Source organism: Alexandromys fortis, unplaced genomic scaffold, assembly GCF_014885135.2.
Source record: "Alexandromys fortis isolate MF-2015 unplaced genomic scaffold, M_Fortis_MF-2015_v1.1 scaffold_5, whole genome shotgun sequence".
NCBI classification, from domain to species: Eukaryota; Metazoa; Chordata; class Mammalia; order Rodentia; family Cricetidae; genus Alexandromys; species Alexandromys fortis.
The window spans coordinates 21463275-21487935 of NW_026067924.1; the positions used below are offsets into that span (position 1 = coordinate 21463275).

General features: G+C 40.3%; 1 long non-coding RNA gene across 2 annotated transcripts in view; it reads left to right on the forward strand.

Moving 5' to 3' along the window:
- The window catches only part of LOC126501703 (uncharacterized), a 13328-nt gene extending 4100 nt beyond the window's left edge, over window positions 1-9228 (forward strand). The window contains exons 2-6 of one of the 2 annotated variants that reach the window (XR_007591780.1): window positions 2127-2310; window positions 3887-3998; window positions 5820-6094; window positions 7264-7375; window positions 8782-9228. This is a non-coding gene — a long non-coding RNA (uncharacterized lncRNA). The remainder of the gene's footprint in view (window positions 1-2126; window positions 2311-3886; window positions 3999-5819; window positions 6095-7263; window positions 7376-8781) is intronic. The other variant, XR_007591779.1, reaches the window with a different exon arrangement.
- The last annotated feature ends 15433 nt before the right edge of the window (window positions 9229-24661 follow it).

Here is a 24661-nt window from a genome sequence, read left to right on the forward strand (position 1 = left end):
CTCTCTCTCTCTCTCTCTCTCTCTCTCTCTCTCTCTCTCTCTCTCTCTCTCTCTCTGTTTCTCCTTTGTGCTTGTGGGCCAAGATGTGAAATCTCAGCATGGCATCCTGCTCTAGCTGCCAAGGCTGCCTACTGCCTCTGTCACTATAACCCTCTGGAACTCCAAGCCTAAAGAAATTCTTCCTCAGGGCTTTTGAGTAAATTCTGTGATCATCTAACAAAACCAAATGTGTCTATAGCATTATAACTTCTAAACAAATGGGATAAATAAATTATCAAATAAGAGCACAAGTGTATATACACAATGATTTTAGGGAATAAGTACTTAAAATAATGCCTTGCAGAAGTGGGAAGATGAAACAGGGTGCAGCAATACAGAATAATAGAACTGCATATTAAAGAAAGACAGATAAGCACATGATGTTCAATGAAAAGAGCTAGTAGCCAAATGATGCACATAACACTGATGAGGTATTGGTGGATTTTTAAAAATTCTAAAGCACTATATTATGTGGTTATAACTAAACTACAACTAGAAAGATATATGTTTACAGAATATAAGTTAATGACCATAGCCAAGGAGAGTACCCAGATGCTATGGCTGGAATTTAAGTGTCTTTTAAAGGCTTGTTTAAAGTCTTGGTGCTCAGGACGGTAGTATTGAGAGAGGACTTTTAAAGGTGGGGCCTGGAGAAAAGTCCGTAGGTCATTGGGGGCATGCTCTTGAAGAGTATTGTGGAACACTAGACCCTATTCATTCTTGCATCCTGGCTGTGAAGGTTGTTTTACCCCACCCCTGCATGCTTATGTCATGATGTGTTGTCTCGACATAGGCTCAAAGCAATGGAGTCAAAATCATGGACCATAAAACTGACCAAAATAAGTCCTTTCCCTTCATAAGTTGATTACATCAGGTAATTTGTTATAGCAATAGAAAGCTGGCTAACACATCAGCTCTGCATGATGTAGGTAGGCATCAGTTCTCTCTGTACAAAATGAGGGCCTGTCTCCTTGTCCATACCTGAAAACCAGCATACTAAATTCCCTATTTCTGAAGTAGTGCTGGGAAGCATTTGAAAGAAACATCTATCTTTTCTTCCGTCTGAGAGCTCCCCTCTCCCACTGTCTCTTGAGAGTTTGCAACCAAGGGAACAAGGAGTGACATTTTTGTTTAGTCTTGTTTTATTTCATTTTGTTTTTCCTGTTCCTGATCCAGGGGATTTGGGCAAACTTGGGTTTCTCTCTTCTGAAAAACCACAAGGAACAGCAAAATAAGTCTGGATCAGAGCATCTCATTCTGGCTCCCCCTGCTCTTTCCTCTGTAGAGCCAGGCTGTCTCTAAGACTGCGGGAAGGTATGGCTATGCCCAGGCCTCTTCCCTACTTTGAGCCAAGCAGTAACTAGCTGCAGCTGCTGGAGCCCTTGGGAGAGGGCAAGGCTGCAGATACTTAGAACTTGCAGCTGCACAGTGGGGTAAGAGGGCCCCCACCCAGCCAGAAACCTGGCCAGGACAGAGGTCGACTTAGCACTGAATGATTTCCTAGCTGCAAAGTGCCCTGCCTGGCTGCCAGAGATGAGTGGCAAGACAAGCAGCATTGGAAGGAATTCAGGACAAGATGATGTGTCCTCATGGAATGTCAGCACCTGCCTACATCCTGGTTCCTCTTCTAGAGAACCTTGTCCTATGCGAACCTCTTAGATTCAGGATTACTTGCTCAGCACAGGTATTGATACAGGAGTTAACACTTGAGACAGCAATGGGAAGTTTCACTTGCTATAGATATAACACCCCTGCTCAACTTTTTCCTAACCATGTTCTTGCTGCAGTAGCCAACCTTCTGAAGGGTGGGGTCTTGCTTTCTCAGCCTAGCAGAGTGATTTACAGTGTGTAAGGGAAGCAGGATTTGGAATAGACCAGCATCAAATGAGTCTATTCTAAGTAGATGTTCTTAAATGTACAGAGTTAAAGGTTATCTGGAGGTGATAGATACTATGTCATCATTGAAAAAGAACTAGACTTTTATGCCTTTATTGCCAATGGAAAGTCAAGCGTTTTAGGTGCAGAAGGACAAAGGACAGTGGATAACTCCTTTGCTCTGAGTTGAAGTATTTTCTTCTATTTACTAGAAGAAGATTCTTGAGGCTCAGATGATTCACATGAATCTCAGAAGACACGACATGTGAGCTCCTCCCTGAGATTACAAAAGCAGTGATGATGGCTGAGAGGGCAGAGCCTCTCCAGTGAGTCTGTTCACAGACGGTGGAAGGAGCTCCAAGAATGCAGCTCTCATGAACATTCACCTATGTCTCAGTGGGTATTTAATGTTGGGACATCTTATAATGCTCCTAAAATAATCCCTGTAAACTCTTCAGTTAACTGAGCTAGACTCTGACTCTGGTTTTGTGTGTGTGTGTGTGTGTGTGTGTGTGTGATGTGGGATTCCCCTCTGTATGCTGTGAATGTGTTTTGTTACCATTACATTGGTTAATGAATAAAGCTGCTTTGGCTTATGGCAGGGCAGAATAGAGCAAGGTGTGAATTCTAAGCAGAGATAGAGGAGAAAAGTAGGTGGAGTCGAGGAGACACCATGTAGCCACTGAAGGAGAAAGATGCCCCAGAACTTCACAGTAAACCACAAAACTTGTGGTAAAATACCAAACAATAGGAATGAGTTAGTTTAAGATGTAGAAGTAGGTTCATAAGAAGCCTAAAATATTGGCCAAGCAGTGTTATAATTAATATGGTTTCTGTGTGATTATTTAGGATCTGGGAGGCTGGGAAATGAACAAGTAATCTCTGCCTACAAAATGGTTCCCCAAACATTCAGCAAAATACATCCATATAAAGCCTTAAAAAAAAAGGACTTCTAGACCCACAAAAATGGAAGCCAAAGGTAGCTTCTTGGTAACATGTTGTTGTTGTTGTTGTTTCAGATGGACTCTGTGTGCTGACAGTGAGCAGAGGCAGGGCTCCTCTAAGAGAAGGCTTCCTGACTCAGCAATAGCAGCAAAACCTGTGTGGCTCATTTAAAAAGGCTTCCTGGTTTTGTGCTAGTTTCACACACAGCTTTGGCTCTTTCAGGAGGCCAAGTGTTTAAATTGGGTTTGTAAGTGGCATGTTACTAGTTGCATCCCTGGAAGTAGAGCATTGTACGTGACTCACCGAGTCAGTGAACATGTGTCCACCATGCTGGACTGGGAGGAACAAGCAGGCAGGGCCATAGAGGTGGTCCTAGCCATGCCCATTTAGCATTAAAAAGACGGGGGTTTCCAGGTCAGAAAATGATTGCATACATGCAATAAAGACAGATTCAGACAGAAATAAACCTCTGAATGGGTCACAATTTTGGGTAAATGTATGTAAGGTTGGGATAGAAAAGAAAAAGAATATAGACAATTATAAAAAGAAATAGGTTTAAAAAATAAAACAAAGTCTTTAAAGAGACAGTAAAGGTAATATAAAAGAGTATAAAAAGTCATAGATGAAAGTAGAGAAAAATAAGCCACATAAAGATGAAAAATACACAGAGAGTATGGATTATGTATATTATTGTATTTTTTGAATTTTTAACTGTGAATGAGCTAAGTACAGAGAGATATTTGATTCTGGGGCCTGCTATGCTAAACCAATGTGTATATTTTAAAGGTACCTTGACCTCAACATTTGGGTCTATGGATATGTTGCTTTGGAAAAGAGATATAAATATTGTAGCTGTAACTCTTGCTTGATACCTATTTTGTTATATGTAATTTTATTATGTTAATGTTAAAAATCTTCCTTTTTATTTAGACAGAAAAAGAGAGGTGATGTGGGATTGCCTTCTGTATGCTCTGAATGTGTCTTGTTACCTTTGATTAATGAATAAAGCTGCTTTGGTTTATGGCAGGGCAGAACAGTGCAAGGCAGGAATTCCAAGCAGAGATAGAGAAGAAAAGTAGGAAGAGTCGAGGAGACACCATGTAGCCACCAAAGGAGAAAGATACCCCAGAACTTAACCGGTAAGCCTCGTGGTAAGATACAAAATAATAGGAATGGGTTAATTTCTGCATGTACTGGCTTTTTGGGAACCTATTCTATTTGGTTGCATACCTTCCTAAGCCTGGATGGAAGGGGGAGGTCCTTGGACTTCCCACAGAACAGGGTACCCTGTCCTCTCTTAGGACTGGAGGGGGAGGGGTAAAGGGTGAGGGGAAGAGTAGGAAGGAAGTGGGAGGAGGGGAAGAAGTGGAAATTTTGAATGGTATTATATATAAAGTAATAAAAATTATTAGAAAAAAAGGTGTAAGAGGTAGTTCATAAGAAATCAAAGCTATGGGCCAAGCAGTGTTGTAATTAATATAGTTTCTGTGTTATTATCCAGGTCTGGGCAGCCAGGACACAAATGAGTGGCCTCCAACTATGTGTGTGTGTGTGTGTGTGTGTGTGTGGTCAATTGTTGGTGTCCTATCTGAGCTGAATAGATTTTTGTTTACATGTCCTCAGGAGAAGTAGCATACGGCATCATTACAGTCAACAAGAATGTGCTCAGTATCAGTAATCTTTAGGAAATAGCAAATCAGACCCACACTGCCCTATAAGCTCATATCTACAATGATAATCATCATCAAAAATAAAAACTGACAAGTGTTGGGGAAAATGAGGAGGAATCAGAACCATTATATCCTGTTAGTGGGGAAGAAAGCTGAAACATCCAATGTGGAAAACAGTATGACGTAGTATGACGTAGGAGTACAATATAATCCAGCCATCCCACTTTGGGACATTTATCATAAGTATTGAGAATGGGATTTCAGAGAGATGTCAGCTTTATTCACTTCATTGCAGTTTTATTAACAAAACCCAAGATATATAAACAATTTCAATACCCATTAAGGGGACCAATAGTTGAAGGGAAATGTGGTACACAGTGGAGTATACTCTGCTCTTAAAAAGGAAAATTCTGCCACATGAAACATGGATAAATCAGGAAGACATTATACTAAATAAAATAAGCTAGGTCCAGAATGGCAAAAGCTATATAGCAGTACCCACAGGAAACATCTAAAACAAGCAAATTCATAGAAGTACGCAAGATGGTAGTTGCTGCAGAGTTGAAGGAGGGGAAAATGGAGAGTTGCTATTCAAAGCATCAAATTTCAGCTTCAGAAGATGAATGGACCCTGGAGAGCTGCTATCTTAACTCATGCCCATGGTAACAATACTGTTGGGACTCTAACCATGTGATAGCTACCGCATCAAATCAAAGATGAAGTAATTAACTGATTCAACAAGTACTGATAGAGCATTAATATTTTCAATGCACTATGTAAATAGAGCAGAACTGGGTGTCTGAAAAGGCAACATGAGCAGAGATTTAGTGGAGTAACCGGGCAGGCTACCAATGTACTGAGGGGGCCTCACTCCAGGCAAAAGGACGAATACCCATGAAGAGCCTATAGTGGAGATGCACTGGATTTGTGTGGGAAGACTTAATGAGAAGTTCACAGATATGAAGAGAAAGGCAGATTTCCATAGGGCTGAAGAAGCCATCAGCCTCAAATCTGTCATCACAAAGTATTACTCTCCTATTCCAAGAAAAACGAGGATCTTATGAGTATGAGAGCAGGACAAAGTATTATCTGGTATATATTTTAAATATAATGTATGGAGGTAACAGTCATCTATGAACTAATTTATCTATTAAATGCATAAGCTAAGTCATTTTATTTATTCCCTAGACTCTTCCTATACGCATAACCATCAGTTAGATAAAAAATGTGCTGATCAAGTAATTTCTATGACTCTACTTCCTTATCTATCAAATGGACTCCCCTTTGCAGTCTCTTCCAGCTGTCACATGTTTTGTCTGTGAGAAAGCTGAGACTTGCTTTGCGACCATCTCGCATCTTGCATCTGTACCCAAAGGCTATTTCTTGGAGTATTGTCACACCAACAACAACAACAAAAAATGTGGAAAGCTGCTTCTTGTTCAATAGAACATTCACGCTGCAAAATGCACCATGCGCTGAAGTTGCCTTTTGTGACAGATAATCCCGTTTGTCAGCTTGACACACTGGAGAAGATGAGAGCTCAAGCGAGGAATTCCCTCCCTCAGGTAGGTTTGTGGGCTTGTCTATGGCAGCATTTTATTAATTGCTAATTGACATCGGAAGACATAGCTCATTGTGTGCAATGCCATTCCGGGGTGAGTGGGCCTGGGCTGTATAAGAAACGTATATGGACAAGCCAGAGTAAGTAAGCCAGTAAGCTGCATTCCTACAACGATAATCTTATGTAGCTCCTGCTCCCAGGTGGCTGCCTTGAGGTCATGCTCGAACTTCCCTCAGTGATGGACTATAGTCTGCAAACCCAAGTGGCTTTTAATCATGGTGTTTGTCACAGCACCCAAAATCCAAACAAGGACGCTTTGTGAATACTATATTTTGAACATGAATGCATTTAATATTGTAGCAGAGTTCTGTGACCTGGGAAGGTGGGAATAGAGTAGTTTTCAGGAAAATGGGGATTGCACATTCTTAAGGGAAGATAAATATTTTAGGGTCCAAGCAGTCTTAGTTAATTTGGGCAATGTGCATACTCTAAGCTTTTGGCTTGTAGACCATCCCTGTGGTATGGAAGGGTTTAAACTATTTGCTTGACCCAATGTGATTTCAATAATACTATTTTATTAGCAAAAATATTTTTAAAGGAAGGAGATATAGAAACAGGAGGAGGAGAGGAACAGGAGGATGAGAATGAGTCATTGGAACAGGGACTAAATAGCCATATACGGTTTACAGAAACAGTGGCTTGGGTTAAACAATTGGTAGCTCCTTTGTGTGGCTTAACCACACTTCTTTGTCTAGGTTCTCAAGTCCTCTTTTGAAATGAGGCAGCGACCTGACTTTATTATTATTTTGAGGGATATGTAATATTGTGTCAATTGTGCCTTTGAACTGCGTTTTTTGCATAGTAAATACTTTATGTGGCAGGAGAAACAAGGTAGAGAAAGAGATATCGAGATTAGCACATGAAAGTTGTCTGAGGAAAATTGTAAATCCTTCAGCCATCGGCTACACATGGTAGAGCACATGTGTCAAAGAAGTTTCAAGATCCTCTAGAGAAGACACACTCTAGGTAAATGAATAAATGACCCGTTAAGGATCAGAAGTCATGTGTTGGGGTCTCTTCCCTGCTTACTGGCTCATTGCCACGTCCAGGAGCACTTTCTGAATAAATTGCCTCTATTTTTGTCACTTTCTATGTGTCCTTGATCCAATTCAGTGATTCAGGACATGGGACACAATTCAGTGATTCAGGACATGGGACACAATTCAGTGATCCAGGACTTGGTACGCGTGTTCCACATTATAGTCTGCACCTATACCGTTTAGATGTAAGACATTGTATATCACTAGGAATAAAAAAATGAAGCTTTTCCAATCCTAGCACCTACCACCACACTACCGCTCACACACTGCCAGCTCTAGTCCCTTAACTCAGTCATAAGTAACATTATCTTGGCACTTCAGTGGGTACCATTTCACTCAGCTTCCCAAGCTTATGAGTCCATCATGCTATCACGTAAGAGTCTTGCAGTGGCATTTTTTTAGGTCAAGGAATTGCTCATGGTTTTCTGACACAGACACCTGTTTGGTAAAGCCCTCTGCTATTCCATCGATTTCTCTTGGTAACAATCACTATAGCAGGCTGTCAAAATTGGCATGCATACCAGAAGGACAACATATTCTTTGCATGGAGGGGATTTTCATAGAAAGAGGTGTGCTTGCTGTCTGTTTCACTCTGCGCATCTTAGATGACTCTAGTGACAATATACAGTGCCAAGCATACTGATTTACAATGCAGTGTCTCAAAAGTGTTTCCAAGTTCCAAGTCTTCAGATCAGGACATACTCTTTCCATGGTCTTGAGTTCCCCAGAGAAGATGAAAAGGATCAAAAGAAGCAGCAAAATAATTAATTTGAATAGAATATTTGAAAGTATCAAGCAATCCTTTTCTCTACAAGTTTGGACTTGTCAAAGACACAGCATTCTCACAATGGTTGCAAGACTCTGTACCTACCTCTTTGTTAGGATAGTGTCTTACCTTGGGTTTTTGTTGCTGGGATGAAACACCATGACCAAAAGCAACTTGGTGAAGAAATGGTTTATTTCACTCACTATTTCATGTAACAGTTTATCATCCAAATCAGTGAGGGTAGGTACTCATACAAGGCAGAAAACTGGGGGCAAGATTTGATGGGGAGTCCATGAAGGGGTGCTGCTTACTGGATGACTCCTCATGGCTTGCTCAGTCTGCTTTCTCATAGAACCCAGGATCACCATCCCAGGAATGGTACCACTCACAATAGGTGGGGCGTTCACACATTAATCTCTAATGAAATACCCTACTGGCTTGCCTACAGCCCCATATTATGGAGGTATTTTCTCTATTGCAACTCCCTCCTCTGATGACCATAGCTTGTGTCAAGTCGACATAAAACAAGCGAGGGCAATAGTCTTACTATTGGGACCATATGTTCAATGACCTTTGATCACCATTTATCCTGTATTCACATCTCTAGTGAGCACTGACTAGGATTTTCAGGACTATTATATCTTGTTGATATAATTTTTTTATATTTAGGGGTACACAAATACTTTCTTATGTGAAGCTAGATAAGTAACATTTATAATTTAGCATACTTACCCTATATCTGAGACTCTGTGTGGAAATACTTAAGTTCTACTGTTTATGTACATTAATTATCATGGTTTTTCCCTGTATTTTCTCTGTCTCTAGCATGTTCTCAGATTGGGAATGGTTTGGCCAACATCTTCCTACTCTTCGACTGTTTAAGCGACTTTGTTATTTGTGAGAGTTCACATGTAAGGCTGGTCATGTTGATTTTGTAAGCATTGGAAAGAGTTCATAAGGAAGAGTGTGGTGGCTTGAAAGAAAATGGTCCCCAAAGAGAATGGCATTATTAGGAGATGTGACCTTGTTGGAGGAAGTGTGGTCTTGTTGGAGGAAGTGTTCCCTGTGGGGCAGTCTTCGGGGTCTTTTTCTCAAGATTCACTCAGTGTGCCAGTCAATTGACTGCCTGCCTGTTGCCTGTAAGATAAAGCACTCTCGGCTCGAACACCACGTTTGCCTGAAAACTGCCATGTTCCTCATCAAGATCATAATGGACTGAATCGCTGAAACTGTAAACGAGCTACCCTCAATTAAATATTTTCTTCGTAAGAATTGCCATGGTGACGGTGTCTCTTCACAGCAATGAAAAACCCTAAGACAAAGAGATAATACCATTCTCTGACACATAATCACTGAGCCATTCAAAGTTTCTTTGTTATGTTGGCAGACTTTTTCTAAATAGTCCCAAGTTGTTGCAAGAACATTGAATGACATCTCCAGGTATCGAAAATAAAAAAGATCTGGAACGTTTGCTATATTTTCTTTTCATATTATTTTTATACCTCTAAGTATTTCATGGTGTAAGCTAAAGTTCTCTGCAGGCAGGCCAGCTCTGGGTGACTGACCTTTCTTAACCCTTTCCTCTCCCACACAGCTGCAATAGCTTTCCATAAGATCTCGAGAGAGCAGTTTATCAGCCATTCAAGCAGCAAAGGTCATTTCGAATTTGGTTTGAAATGAGCATGTGCATTCAGGGCTAAGAGTCACTCGGGCCTTGTGCGATCAAACTTTGCTCTTTATTGAGTTAATCGATGAATTAATCATAACAGACCAGCGGAGGCAACAAAGATTTGCGTGCATGCCAGAAAGGGCTCTGCTGATCCCAGAGAAAATGAAATCCATGTTGCAGGACATCCAAAGCCATCACAAAGAAAATTCACAATTGTGTTTCCAGCTTAATTGCTCGTGGTTGAAAGGAAAACAATAGAAACAAGGTTTTGTTTACATAGAGCATGAAACTTTGTCCTGGGAACTTTTGTTCTCCTCATAATTTCCAGCAATGTGAACATTGAGTGCTGACTGACTGTGTGGAATTTTAAAGAAAGAGCAAAGAAAAAGCCAATGTACAAGTTAAGAAATGTTTCCAATGTCAGAGGTTGGTAAAGATTTCCTCTTTGTAATACAAAAGAAACAAAGCTGTAAGGGCACAGGTGAAGAAATTCAGGAACTGCTAGCCTTGTGAGTGTTGCTTATTTGAAGTTTATCCATATTCACCCCTACAGGTAGGCCAGAAAAATAGCTTCTCATTCAGCTATGAGGGAACACTATACTGCAGGAGAAAAGGGTCTATTGGGGAACCCTCAGTACACACGGCTGAAGGGTGCCATTAGTTTCGGAAAAGGATGTTACTGATCAACTGGATTTAACCTCTGTCCACACAACTATGTCAATAGCATCACATGAACATGCAGCTGTTACTACACAAATACAGATTCCGAGCTGTGCTTCAGAAGGGAAAAGTCAGCCAGTGACCAGTCAGACATGCCCCAAGTAAAACTTGTGATTGTCTCTTCTCATTTTCTTCTTCCAGGATTGACCAATTTTCTTTCTAGCATACCCTTTGGAGTGGGGACGTGAAGCTTTCCACTTTCTGAAGAAAACTGTTAGCTTCTGAGAATACTGTGTGTCCTTTCTTTCTCTTAAGGTTTCCCAAGAAACCATCATTATCCTCCCTTTGCCCAGCAACCCTCCCTTCTCTTTTAACCCTTGATGTACTTGACTATTCCACCCAGTGACTCAAAGCAGCAAACACTAACCACTGTAATACACAGTATGCCCTTGCTGCTGTTGCCAGAGAATCATGGACTGATGGCTTCATTTTCCTGTGCCCTGTGCACTCCATATCCCATTCCAGTTTCAGAAAAAGGGTTTCAAAGGAAAGCTAAGGACAGGGGATTTAGAAAAAGAAGTAAAATAGACTATTAGGATCAGAAAGAAGTAAGTTAATTTTTTTTCATTAAAACAAGAGAGATGCAAAGAAATAAAAACAACAACAAAAAGGAGCCTAGCAACAATAACCTCAGATGTGTGCTGAGGGTTAAGTTCTGTCTGTGAGAACTTGCCTTGTCTATGGCGAGCCTGGGACACATCAGATATTCAGAAACTATTTGTTCCCCTCCTCCTATTTAATACCAATCCCTGACTTTGGAAGGAAGATTTTGTTAGCTGATGTTTCTTACAGCATTTCCCCTTCCTCTACCTCCTGTGTCCTCACGCCACACAACCACATCCTGATTTTCTCTTCCTATTCTGTGTACAATGTCAGCTCCTTGCAGCCCTCAAGCAACCACTTACTTGGTGTTGTGCCTGTATCTTCTATGCACAAAATGAAGCCCAATGATCCAATGTAAGTGGTTCTGGCTCAGCAGAAAGCACTAAAGGCCCCCAAGCCTGGTTGGAGGTTCACACCCAGTAACCTTCCCACTACATCTTCCCTTATGTGCTAGGAACAGAAAGAGGAACTTTGGCCTATTCTGCTCGCAATGTAGAGCCCTTAGGCCAGACCCATCTCTAACACTTTAAAGATGCATCACCGTTAGGCCCCTCCCACTCTGTGAGGCAGGTACTCCATATCCACAACTAGGGTAGTGAGGTAGAAAAAGAAACTGAGGCAGGAGACAATGGGCTCAAAGATTCGTGGTGAGACTAGAACTCCAGCAGTCTGTCTTGACCACATCATAGGAGCATTTTAAAGAGGGTGGCAGTCGCTGAATTGAAATGGACCCTGAGGAATCTGGAGAAAATTTCTACCCTGGGGAAAAAAAAGGTGGTGTGGCCAACCACAGGCCTCAGCTGAGCAGAGAAGCACACTACACTTGATATTTCGTATTTGCCTTGAGGCTCCTCCAGTTCCTCACAGTGCAAAGCCAGGACTGAGAAGGAGATATTTAAAAGGAAATGAATTTGCGGTTATACAGAGTGACAATGCCATAAATGTCTGGTGGGCATAGTGGAGTGTGTGTGTGTGTGTGTGTGTGTGTGTGTGTGTGAGAGAGAGAGAGAGAGAGAGAGAGAGAGAGAGAGAGAGAGAGAGAGAGAAAAAGAGAGAAACAGAGAGAATAATGGGAATATATAACTTAATCTAATTTTAGAAGTATAGAAGCACTCTTATAAGTGTCTTTTTGTTTTCTTTTTGGAAAAGATTTACACAAATAGAAATCTGAGACTTTATTTTTTGAGGTAAGGATGTAATACTTAGGAGAATAAGAATTTCTATCCTATTTATAATATTTAAACTGTACAAGACAATTGCTCATGAACTTTACATAACTAAATTTGAAATGAAAACAGGAAAGTCAGCCAGCAAGAATAGTGTTAGCCCCTCAGCACTGACTGGTAGGAACTTAAGGCATAGCCTACTGTCCATTCTGCCTGGACATAAATTCATAGGCACTGCCCCCCTTTTGCTCCCTACTACTGTTTGAAATCAAACAAAGTGACCATATAAAACAAAACATCCTACTTAGTACAAACTAAAAATGCCTTTGAAATTGAAAAGGGCCAGTATTAGTAATCATAGCAGAGTATCACACACCACTGGGGACAAACCCAAGAACACAGTAACTTCCTGGGCTTTACTTCCAAAGGGTCTTGAAACTCCTGAGATGACTGGGATCAGAAATAAGTAAGCAGACGAAGAGAACTGACTAGCTTCTGACGTGGGAGGTGATGTATGCTGTGAATATGTTTTATTGCCACTGGTTAATAGCAAAGCTACTTTTGGCCAACAGTTTAACAGAGTAAAGCCAGACTGAAAGAGATATAGAGAAAGAGTAGGCAGCGTCAGGGAGATGCCATGTAGCCTAAAAAGGAGACAGATGCACCAGATCTTTTCCTGGTAAGCCACAGCCGGGTGACAATACACAGATTAATAGAGATGGGTTGATTTAGAATGTTAATACTAGCTGGAAATACATTTAAGCTTTTGGCCAAACAATATTGCAATTAATACATATTGCAAATAAATACATATCTCTGTGTGATTATTTCGGGAGTCTGGGCGGCCCAACTACAGGCTTCTTTAGAAAGGAGCAGTGATGGAGAACTAGAAGAGTTCAGTTGAGGCTCTCCGGGCTTTGGAGTTCACTATAATATAATAACCCATGTTCCTATATTCCTAGCAGCTGGTTATATTTATGTTCTCAGTGGCTCATATTAAGTATGGGGATGCGAGGGAAAGATATTGAGAAAACAAGATTATATACTCAGGATGGCAAGTTCTAGAACTCCTCCTCACTCAGAAACAGCTCATAGAGCCTTCTAGGGTCCCCAGAATTGTCCACTAGAGATTCTGGACCCAGGGCAGTGATAGACAAGGGAATGTCTCTGAAAAGCACAATATAGCCATTTGTCACCAACAGAGGTTTTCTCAAGCATTCTTCTGTCTAACATTGTCATATTTCTGCAATCTGAAAATGAAGCAGGCCAGTGTCCTTCATCAAGAAGAGCTGTGAAAACATGGTTCCTTGCAGAGAGACAGTGGTCACATGGAGAGGTCAGAGAAGATGGGGGAAAAGTAGGCTAGGCTCCACCAGCAAATTGTCCCAGACATGTGGAGGTAAGATTTGAAACAGCCAAAGGGACAGATTGCATTTTATATGTGCAACTATTTATCAAAGGAAAACGGAAACAACAAGGAAGAATGCAATTTTAAAATACATTACAGAGGTCCTGAGTGTGGCTCAGAAGATGTGCAGAAAATGCAGGAAGTCCTAAAACTCAAGCAGCTACAGTTAGTTTTAATAATAACACGAAGCATAGTCTAAACAAGTAAAAGTAACAAAGAACCTTCCTCAGTTAACTTCACTGCCACTATGGTAAGGATTTGTGAAAGTGAAGAGCTGAGGGACCTAGGGAACGGCTCAGCAGGTAGAGCAGTATCCAGCACCCAATAAAGATCCAAGTGTGATAGCGAGTGCTGGTCGTCTCGGGGCTACAAATGCAGAGACAAGTGGGTCGGGGGCATCGTTTGCCAGCAAATGTATTCAGTTAGTAAACTCCAGGTTTAGTGAGAGACCCTTCTTCAAACAATAAGTTGGAGAGTGACTAGGGAGGGCTCATGGTACTGATAACTCCACTCCTGCTGGAAGCACCATGGCATTCTAAACAATGGCAGGGCTTGCTAACTAAGTGGGCCTGCTCTTTCTTCTCCCGAAGTCGTCTTCTCACACAGCCGGAGGGACATTCCTAGGACATAATTATGGCCATGAGGAATGTACTTAGGATCCTGCGACTACTGTTGCATTGAATGTAAGACCCTGCAATGTGGCGTGTAACATCTTTCCTGGCTGGGCTTTGGCTAGCCCCCATGTCACTGGTTCTCCTTCTTCTCTAGCCTGAAGCTAGCCTCCTGTGATAAGGGGTTGTCTTGATATGACATACCCTTTTCTCCTGACATTGTTGATTGAGGTCACTAGAACAGCGTAATTTATAAGGCAGTTTTGCTCGTGAGAAGTACATCCCAGATCCCAGCAGGCAGACTTTCTTATACTTCCCAATCCTGGATCTATGTCAACGACCCATTCTGGTAAAAGGGCTGGGGCCTGGAGCACTTAAATGTGTATATGACTGCTGCTTTCCACTCAAATCATTTCATTGTATCCTAATATAAATACAGTTATGGATACTACTTCAGGGGGAAAATTTTTAAATGGAGAAAACAGTATTTTATCTGCCAGAGGCTAAGTGGAATGTAGGTCTCGACTTTGACTGGCAATTCTTAAATCTCAGTACTTATCATCATAACCATGAGTGAGGTCTGATTTGTCTGTAAGCAGTGAAGGATAGTGATTTTTTCCCTATCATTTCATAGATTGGGAGTCTGGGTCATTGAAGGGTAAAGCAATCCAAGGAGTTCAAATTGATTCTTGGCAGCTCCACTCTGGGACTCAGGAGTTTTCTCCTCCACTCTCTGAGTCACAACATCATGTTGTGTTGAACACTGGACAAGCTAACACATCTTGAGACTTAACCACTGCCTGAATCAAGGTGTCACACAACTTACATCAATGTTCTATCAATTTGTGCTTCCTGAAGTTCAACCATGTTCCTCATAGCCCTGGGAGTCTTAGGATTCTCTGACAGTTGGGTGAAGATTTGCTGTTACTTTGTGTTTCAAGAGAAAAGGACAAAATAAAATCAAGGCATAAGTAGAGACAAGGCTCCACCCTCTTCTCCATGTATCCTTTCTGCTCCAGAAGTTTACATCTGAAAAACATATTCTCAAAAACACTTGTAAATTTTCAGTGATACATTGGAAGTGTCTCTGAGAATACTTTTTTTTTTTTTTAATACAAAAGCATATTCTCTTTGTGATCCTGCTCCATAGAAGGAGGACACCCTGTATTGGCTCTCAAAGAAGGAAGCCGGAGTTGGGGTGAAGGAATATGCTTCATGATAATTAAAGCTAGAAAGCACAATACAAGGTCACCTCCACTAGCCACAGCAGTAAATAGAAGCGTGTCACTACGCAAGTGCGGCTTGACTTCCGTTAAGTTAGTCAAGACATGCAGCAGTCTGTTGATTACCAACCAAGCAAAAAAATGTCTCAACATAACTTCAGAAACTTTTTCAATATTTTTACCCCGACATTTGTTTTGCAGTGATTTTATTCCTCCTGATTTATTGCCATGTTATGGTGAGAAGTTCTAGATTTGACATACTGAAAACTAGATGTGCATTCTAAATGCTCACATTATGTTGCTTGTTATAGACGGAGTCACTAAGCACCTTCTGCTTCAGCTGGGGCAGCTCAGGCACAGACAGGAAGGAGAGGGATGAAACTGGATGCCTGGATCAATGGGAAGATTTCAGCACCAGCAGAGCCAAGAAAGAGGTTGGGAGTTCCTCCTGGGACTCTTTTATTTGGGGCACCTCATCATTTTCCCATCATATTGAGGAACTGTTCATTTCAAATTCTGAAGGCAAAATGGGAGCTAAAAAGGTACCACAGATGTCTTAGAGCATCGCAAGCAGTCCTGAGGGAGGATGGCAGCAATTTCCACTCTGAGGTTTTCAACTTGCCACGTGGTGTAATCCGGGACTGAGTGGCAGTTACAAAAGTGATATGGTTCAACTGCCGTTTCACCCACCACACTTTCTTAGCAAATGACCTCAATCGTCACCTTACACAAAAGATGCCTCTGGAATTTCCAGCCCTTGACTGCCTGTGAAAATTATTTACTTTTCTTTTCCTTTATTTGTATCTCAAAACTCACAAATTCCATAGACATCCAGGACAGAATTCTTAAACCTAGAATAAATAATTTTACACAAGAGGAACTTTGGAATAAATAGAAAAAGTAATAAGATCCTCTCAGCTGCTACTGTCCTGAGACTCTTCTGAACTGTCTCATGTAATTCTGGGGCTTGGTTAGTCTAAATCCCTGCACCATTGGGGATCCTACAGGGTACTAATGATTACATCATAAAAAGAAGAAACCCTACGTGTTAACATTCTAAAATATTCTAATTTAATTATTCTTGACAGATCCACAAAACTGTGAAGAGGCTAAATCTTTCAACAGGTTTATGATTTTTCCACAACTTCAGCTTCATCACTGAATATTTGGTTCCAGGCAATGCCTATTAGTCAGTGACTTGTGAATCTGGCATCTATCTGATGACCACATAGAGAAGACTGTTAAGATATAGCAGGGCTAGTGGGCTATCTTGATAGCCCTTGTTAAGATGATATAGTTCAGTAACAGCTGATATAGACAGAAAGAATAAAGGTGTAAAGAAGGCCTCAGTAAATAAAGCTAACTGGGTGGGTAAGAAACTATAGGACTGTGAATACTGTCCAGTGGTACCCTGCTTGCCTACAATACCTGGGTCTCTGTCCTCAATATTCAACACTCCAACTAACAAATAAAGAAAAGTATTTTTAACGTTGTGTCATCATCTCCTGCAAGGGTGCCCTAAGAATATTAGGTTCTTGGACACTCAGCAATTGATTACAGTCCAGTGTGTTGTTTATTAAACCACTTTCAGGTTCCATAAATGATTACTTTTGAATGAAGTGTATCACAGAAGTACAGTTAGGAGTATATCATTCTGTTTTGTGTTGTTGTAACAGAATTCTGCAGAATGGATAAATTATAAATAGAAGTTCATCTGGCTCACTATACTGGAAGCTGTGAAGTCTGCCCACATGGTCAAGGCCTCTGTACCACGTCCTTACTGGGAAGAAGAGCATGTTCAGGGAGAACGCAGAGAAAAAAAAAAACCATGGGACTAAAATCATCCTTTAATTGGAACATAGCTCATCAATGTGGGCATTAACATCATGGATAGAACAGCACCTCATGGCCTAACTAACCACTTCCTAAAGGCCCTCCCTCTTGATACTGCTGAAATGACAAACACAAGTTTTGAAGAACACATTCACACACAGCACAATGATGGAAAAACATGGAGGGATCTAGAAATGCTGGCAGAGCAGAGAAGACGTAGACTGGCCATGACTGCTGGTCACAAATAGGATAGAAAAGCCAGAGGAAAAATAGAGGAACTGGGAATAAATTGCTGCCGGTGACACACTAGGCGCCTGTATCCACACTGCATGCGCTCCACGTCAACAAATAGAATTATTGAACAATGGACCACACTGTATCTATGTTTAGATACAAAGATACAAAGTCTCCCTATGTAGTCAGGCAGTCCTCATACCCAAGATTTTTTTCTCTGCCATTCCCATAAAGTCATATACTCTGCCTCTTTTTGTTTGTTTGTTTGTTTTTCAAGACAGGGCTTCTCTGTAGTTTTGGAGCTTGTCCTGGAACTAGCTCTTGTAGACCAAACTGACCTCAAACTCACAGAGATCCTCCTTCCTCTACCTCCCAAGTGCTGGGATTAACGGCGTGTGCCACCAGTGGCCAACGTTACTCTGCCTCTTAAACGATCGAAACGGAACAGAAGACAAAAGATGACAGATGTTCAAGGATACTCTTAATGTCATTCTTGGATCAGTGAACAGTGAATCCAACGAAAGGTTCCAAACTGCCTTAAAGAGCCTTTCCCTTTAGACTCATCAAGAACTAAGGCTTGAAACCCCTGGAACTTCCACCCTGCAAAGTGCCTTTATAGATTGCTTACATGTTGATTCCACATAGAACAGGACTGGACCAAAAAAAAAATCTACGTATAAATAACCTAGAGATCCTAAAGAAAGGTGCTTTCCAAACTGTTCTTTCTCAGCAGGGGTTCAGCAAAGCCAGAGATTAGCACTGGACTGGTAGCCTCTGTAGCACAGCTCAGGGGCTCTCTAAGCCACATACTGGGCCTCTGAGTGGGTTTTATTCTACAAATTTTTGTATAGAAAGAAGCACTTAAGCCATTAGCCTATATGACTTCCAAAATGGGCGTTCATCCTTATAATGCTATGATTTTGAATTTTATGGCTTATTCTGATACCATTCCCTAAATTTGCTTACAAATGTCTTTTTGTTTTACATTCTATTTATGTGAGATTAAAACAAACTCTTTGAGTTAAATTAACATTCAAGGAATTGCAGAACCAAATGCTAAGCTCCCAATCTGAAATTTGCTCTAGATCACACCGCAAATCTTAGGAACACTCTAGGGTGATAACAAAAGCAGAATAAGATTATTCATTTGAGCATTTGTCTAGGGTTATATAAGGTCATAATTCCAATTATTTCTGGTTATAGATAAATGAACTCATGGAAGAAAGAGGTGAAGATAGGGTTGTTTCAAGAAAAGTAAAATGAGGTATAGAAACATATTTCATAAATTTAACATAAACAGGAAGACCTCAAAGTAATGGTTTGAGATGTATGAGATGGGAGTTATAGGGACATCAACCCTGTAGCCTTAGGTGATCAACACTACAGTAAGTGTCTTAAGTCTAATTTTTTCACACATTCCTCCTCAGAAGAGAAATTGGAATTTAGCTGTTGCCTCAAAAAGAGCATCTTAAGGGAAAAGTCGCTCTTTGAAGATCTGACACCTTATGATATGAATAGAATCTACCTTTTTGTACAAGGATACATTTTTTAAAGAGTTCTGTTTTTACGGTGCAGTTTTTTGCTTGTTTCTTTTGTTGGCTTGTTATCAGAATTTCAAGCTATCTCACCCAGAAGTCAAGCACCCTGTTTAATCTCTGAAATATGACTCACTCACCATAAGTGTCGCTAAAACAATGAAGAGAAACTTTGGAGCTGTGAAAGAAGCGGACATAAAAATATAGAAAGTAAAATTGTCATCCAGACTGGGGAATGACAGAAGAACAAACTTCAGTTGTGTTGCTATGACCTTTTCGTTATAGTATCAGGGAAACTTCAGGGAAATTTTGTACAAAGTTCAAATGGACATCCATAATACTTGATGACTAATGATGAAGTAACTGACCATTTCTTTCTCAGTCCCAAAATAACTACTTTCATGATGAGGAAAAAATAATCATTATTACCACTGCGTGCCACCAGCAAACTAGCCTTAGTTGGGAAAGTTGCCTACAAATGGTTGGAATTTTAAGACTTCCAACCAGCTGTGCTACAGTCCGGCTCAAGTTGGAGGAAGATGTGAAGACCTGAACTGCAGGACTCCAGGTCAGCTAGTGATTTCATGAGGAGACAGCAGAGGAGATGGCAGCCCTGGGACTACTCAGCATCAGGCGCTGATATGTGCATGCAGAACTCACAGCCACAGTAATTGCAGAAGCAGAAATCTTCTCTGGATTCCCTATGGTTTGGCCACAATGGAGCCTTCACTCAGTGGGTTCTCTAAGTGCCCAAGCTCAGACCTGTGTTACGGCAAGAGAGTATTTCTCTTCTTCTTCTTCTTCTTCTTCTTCTTCTTCTTCTTCTTCTTCTTCTTCTTCTTCTTCTTCTTCTTCTTCTTCTTCTTCTTCTTCTTCCTCTNTCTCTCTCTCTCTCTCTCTCTCTCTCTCTCTCTCTCTCTCTCTCTCTCTCTCTCTCTCTCCCCCCCTTCCTCCCCTGTTTTTTTTCTATTTCATTATGTGCTCTGTTTTTATATGAGATGCCTGTCGCCTATCTCTTTAAACAGTTTATTTTTTCTCTGTTTATTGCTAGTTTCTTTGGTATTCTATTTCTCAACCTGGGCCTCTACCCCATACAAGTAATGACTTGTAATTTTCCAGTTCCATGAAGTTTCCAAGCAGATTCCAGGTTCAGCTCTGAGGCCTCAAGCCTTGTGGAAGAATTGCTCCTAGAACCAAGCTGGATGTGTTCCCAGACACATCCCTCATTGGACTAAGGAAAGTCCTGACTTCCTTCATCCACTCCCAAATTAATGTTTCAAAAACTTTTCTTGCTACACAGTAGATGGGTGCCTGAGTCATGGCACTGCCATTACATGCTACTGGTAAAATGTGCTGTGTTATCTGCGTGTCTTCCACTTTTTGCTAAGTGAAAATGCTTGGATGCAAAGTCTATTTGATCTGAGCACATCTCACTCAGATATTCGTTTGTAAGATGCCATCCCCAACTACAAAAGCTCCTTGAAAAAAATACACAATCACAACTGGAGCATGGAAGATACAAGTTACGTCTGGAAAACTTCGCTGTACATTAACTGTGGAAGCATATCAAACATGCAGCTGTCCTTGTAAGGCAGTATCTACTGCCAAATGTGTGGTTAAGCTAAATGATAATTCTAATAGATCACCAAACAATGAGGACAATGGGAAACTTTGACTCCACGACACTATTAAAGATAATAAATGAAAAGTCTGGTGAAAAGCTCTCAAATAGAAATGAGAATACAGTGCCTTGGTTAATGGAGAAGGCAACAAGGCAGCACTTCTATCAATTGAAGAAAACAAAAATCACCAATAGTAGGAGAAATCAAAACTGTGAATCGCCTGTGAATTAGTATGGTCTGCTGCTGTGTACATGCAGAACTCTAGCAAACTAGAGCTTTCACAGAAAATGCTAAGAAACAAAGTAAGCAAATTAAATATATAATGTATATTCTCAGCTATTGAAATAAGTAGGTTGAACATTTCTATTAAATTCTATAGAATCAAGAAAGAGGTAAGGAAAGACTGGGGAGAAAATCCTATACTAGGTTGAAGAATGTTTCCTAGGGCTCATGAATTGAGGGCTTGGGTCAGTGGAGACTGGAAGTTAATGGAAATTTGGAAGGTGAAACCCGACTGGCAAGAATGGGTTCTGTGGGGCATGCCCTTGGGGGGCTACATACTGTAGCTTATCACCACTACTTCTGCCTCCTATCTGCCATGAAGTGAGCAGTTGTACTCCCTATGTACTCTCCCCATGATGTTCCATCTTACCAGAAGTGGTTCCAGAAGCAACAGAGCCAGGTGACTGCACTGAAATCTCTGAAATTATGACCCAGGAAAAAACCTTTCTTCTCATAAACAAAGCAAAAAAGCATGATCCACAAAATTACACACAGAGAGAGAATATAAGAACTGTCAAAGTCAGATCAAACAAACCTCAACAACCTAGAGAAAGGAAACAGTAGTCAGTTGCAAAACTGTATGATTAACTAAGGCAAATCCCAGAAAACTCACAAGGAAATCAAATGCAAAGATGTTAGAGGCACCGTTACGCACGAACCATGCACACATGGACATCATAGCACTTTACCTAGGTAGTTTAAGAAAAGGTGAAATAACTATGCTTTACTATAGGACAGCACACTCACTGCTGGCTTTCCCATGCTGCAACACTGGCCTCTTCACAAGCAGAGAAGACATGGCAGGAAAAGGTTGTTGGGGAGATTGAAAGACAAAGATAATCTCTCAGTTACCACCCACGAACCCTTCAGAAGCTAAAAGATGGGACTTATGTAGCCTTTCTTTCATAAAGCTGTGTTCTAATAGGATATCAACTAGAGACAGAAAGAGGACAGATGAGATTAAGATGAACTCATGGAGGCCTGAAATGCAATAGAGATGTGAAAATCTTCCCTCTTTAGTAGACTCTTGATTGCTGTCCCCAAATCTGTTATGTATATGCCCATGCTGTTAGGGACCAAACCTCAGAGGTTGTACTGTGGTCTCTGTCTGGTTTCATCCTCAACATCAGATCTTTCTCCATATATTTTTGAGAAATGCCAAATAAGAGGCAATTACCTTTCACTATTACAAAATAAGCTGAGGAGGAATAAGAAATACTACATTTACTTGCAATGCCAGAGATTGTGAAGCCATCCTTATGCAAATGGTTTAGGACCAAGAAAATTTTGGCCAGCATGGAGAGAAGGGGGGTGGTAGAAAGGGAGGTAGGGAGAGAGAGAGAGAGAGAGAGAGAGAGAGAGAGAGAGAGAGAGAGAGAGAGATCATTAATTTTAGAATGTTTTAAAACATGTTTGATGGAATTCAGTGTCTGTTTCTGATTAATAAGTGCAAAAAGCAAAGCAAACACCTAAGAAAGAGAACATTTCTCAAACTGGACATGTAGTGTATATCTCAAACCAGCACAGGGAAAGACACCAAAAAAAGATGGAAAAATAATACTTCTCTAAAATGAATATAGACATTAGCCGACCCTATGCCCAGGAGTAGTTGGTGAACAGAAAATACACTCCATCACTTTGTGTGCTTCATTTGATTGTTTTGTGTGTGTGTGTGTGTGGTTTGATTTTTGTTGTTGTTGTATCTTTGTTTCTTGGTTTTTTGTATTATTGATTTTTTGGTTTGCATCTGATTTGGGTTTTGGGGGTTGGAGGGTTATTTTCTGAGAGAGAGCGAGAACATGACGTTGGGTGCGTAGGGAAGGTGGGGCGGATCTGGGTGCAGCTGGGGGAGGAAAATGAAGATGATCACAATACATTATATAAATTTTTAAATAAGAAAGAATGAAAATTACTATAAAATTATAACCTTTATCAAAACTTTTTAACTTTGAAAATTCTGAAAAATTTAATGAAATGAGAGAAAAGAATTAAGTAAAAAAATACAATAAATGTATGTAATATATGGACCTCTAATTATTTTTCTAATTTATATCCATATAATACTCTAAAACTTTATTAAAATAAGTTAAAATATTTATTATATCTTCTTGTGACAAATAAATATGTGAAAATAAGCAGTCTTCATAAATATCAGCAAGTATAATTTATGAATGCTACTATTCAATCATTGGGCATCCCTTGCCACCCCACTTCTGGAACTTATACGGCTCACAGCCAAGTAAGATTGATGATTTTTTTTTCCTCCTCTGGTATCATCTAGAGGTCGAAAGGTATGACTTAACATCTTCCAGAATTGTGATAGTTAGCTAATTCTTATGAAGCTTCCCAGGTGAGTACCAGTTTGATTTCTCAATGCTCTGACTCCAGTATGTGCTATTTTCAGCAGTAGGGTCTTACCATCTAGTTCTAAGGGGTAACTAGGAGCAATACTTCGGGCCTATGGCTCATCTTTGCCCAACAACGTCAAAGGAAGTAACCCATTCCTGCCTGGCATGAACTTTTTACTTATCAGCTTATGATATTTAGCCGAGGCAAAAGTATCCAAAGAATCTTAAAAGAAAGAGAATCAGGTCTGAGGAGATGGCTCAGTGCTTTAAGACGTTCCCTTTTTCTACACAAAAAACCCACAGATTCTTGATATTTCCTCAAACGAGTTGAAAGTGTATATCTACAGGAAGACATACACATAGATAGTTATAATTTGTAACAACTTTAGACATAATTATCAAACTCAATGCACCAATAACAACATGTCTTTCAGTAGATGAATGGATACTGTGAAACATCCAGACAGTGGAATATAATGATAAACAAAAATCTGCTATCAAGCCAGGGAAATATAAAAAAAATTAAACACATATTAATTAATGAAAGATGATTATTTAAATGAATCATATATCATATTATTGTGTTTGACATGCTAACCATCCATTTTAAGGTTCATGGAACACTGTGGAACAGGAAGCAGACACTGAATGTAAGAACTGGAAAAAAAGAGAAGGGATGGGAAAGGACCATCTTCTGAACATTACACATTCATTGCAATTATAGATTCATAGCAGCTATAGTTGCCTACAGTAGAGCTGATGAACCTGTGCCTGTAATTTATCAGCCATGGTGATAAATTGTGTGTGTGTGTGTGTGTGTGTGTGTGTGTGCTGGGGAAGCTCATGAGTCCTATCCCTTCCTGCTAACCTATTGACTATTGATGGTTTCTCGGGGAGGGGGAGACATTGTCTTCAGTTGTATATGAATTGGTAAGGCTCCTTTAGGTCATATAAACCCATGGTCGTAGTTAAACTCAGTATATCACAAAACTAAGTAGAGCAACAGCAGAGGGACACATAGGGATGGGGTGGAGATTGACAAAGTTAGGAGGAAGATAAAAGGCAGTAGAGATGAGATGAATCGGAGTATAATCTATACACATGTGAAATTGGCAAAGAACAAATTTAACTAACAAAAAGAAAGCTAAGAGATTTATGTGATACTAAGAGAAATCAGAGAACACATGAGGTATGAAGAAGGAAAAAGAAAAAAAAATGGGGAAACTTAACTGGGAAGGGAACAGAAAGGATAATACAGAGGGAGAACGGAGAAATAAATCACGCAAAGAATATTTAAAAAGCCACAGAAAACACTATTTTATAAATGTACTTAAAATGCATATTTAACGTGTGTATATTAATAGAATTACACCACAGGAATGGCAGTGTGTCCCCCCCCCCAAAAAAAACCCCTAAACTATCTAACAAAAAGCTGAGTATCAGGCAAGAGA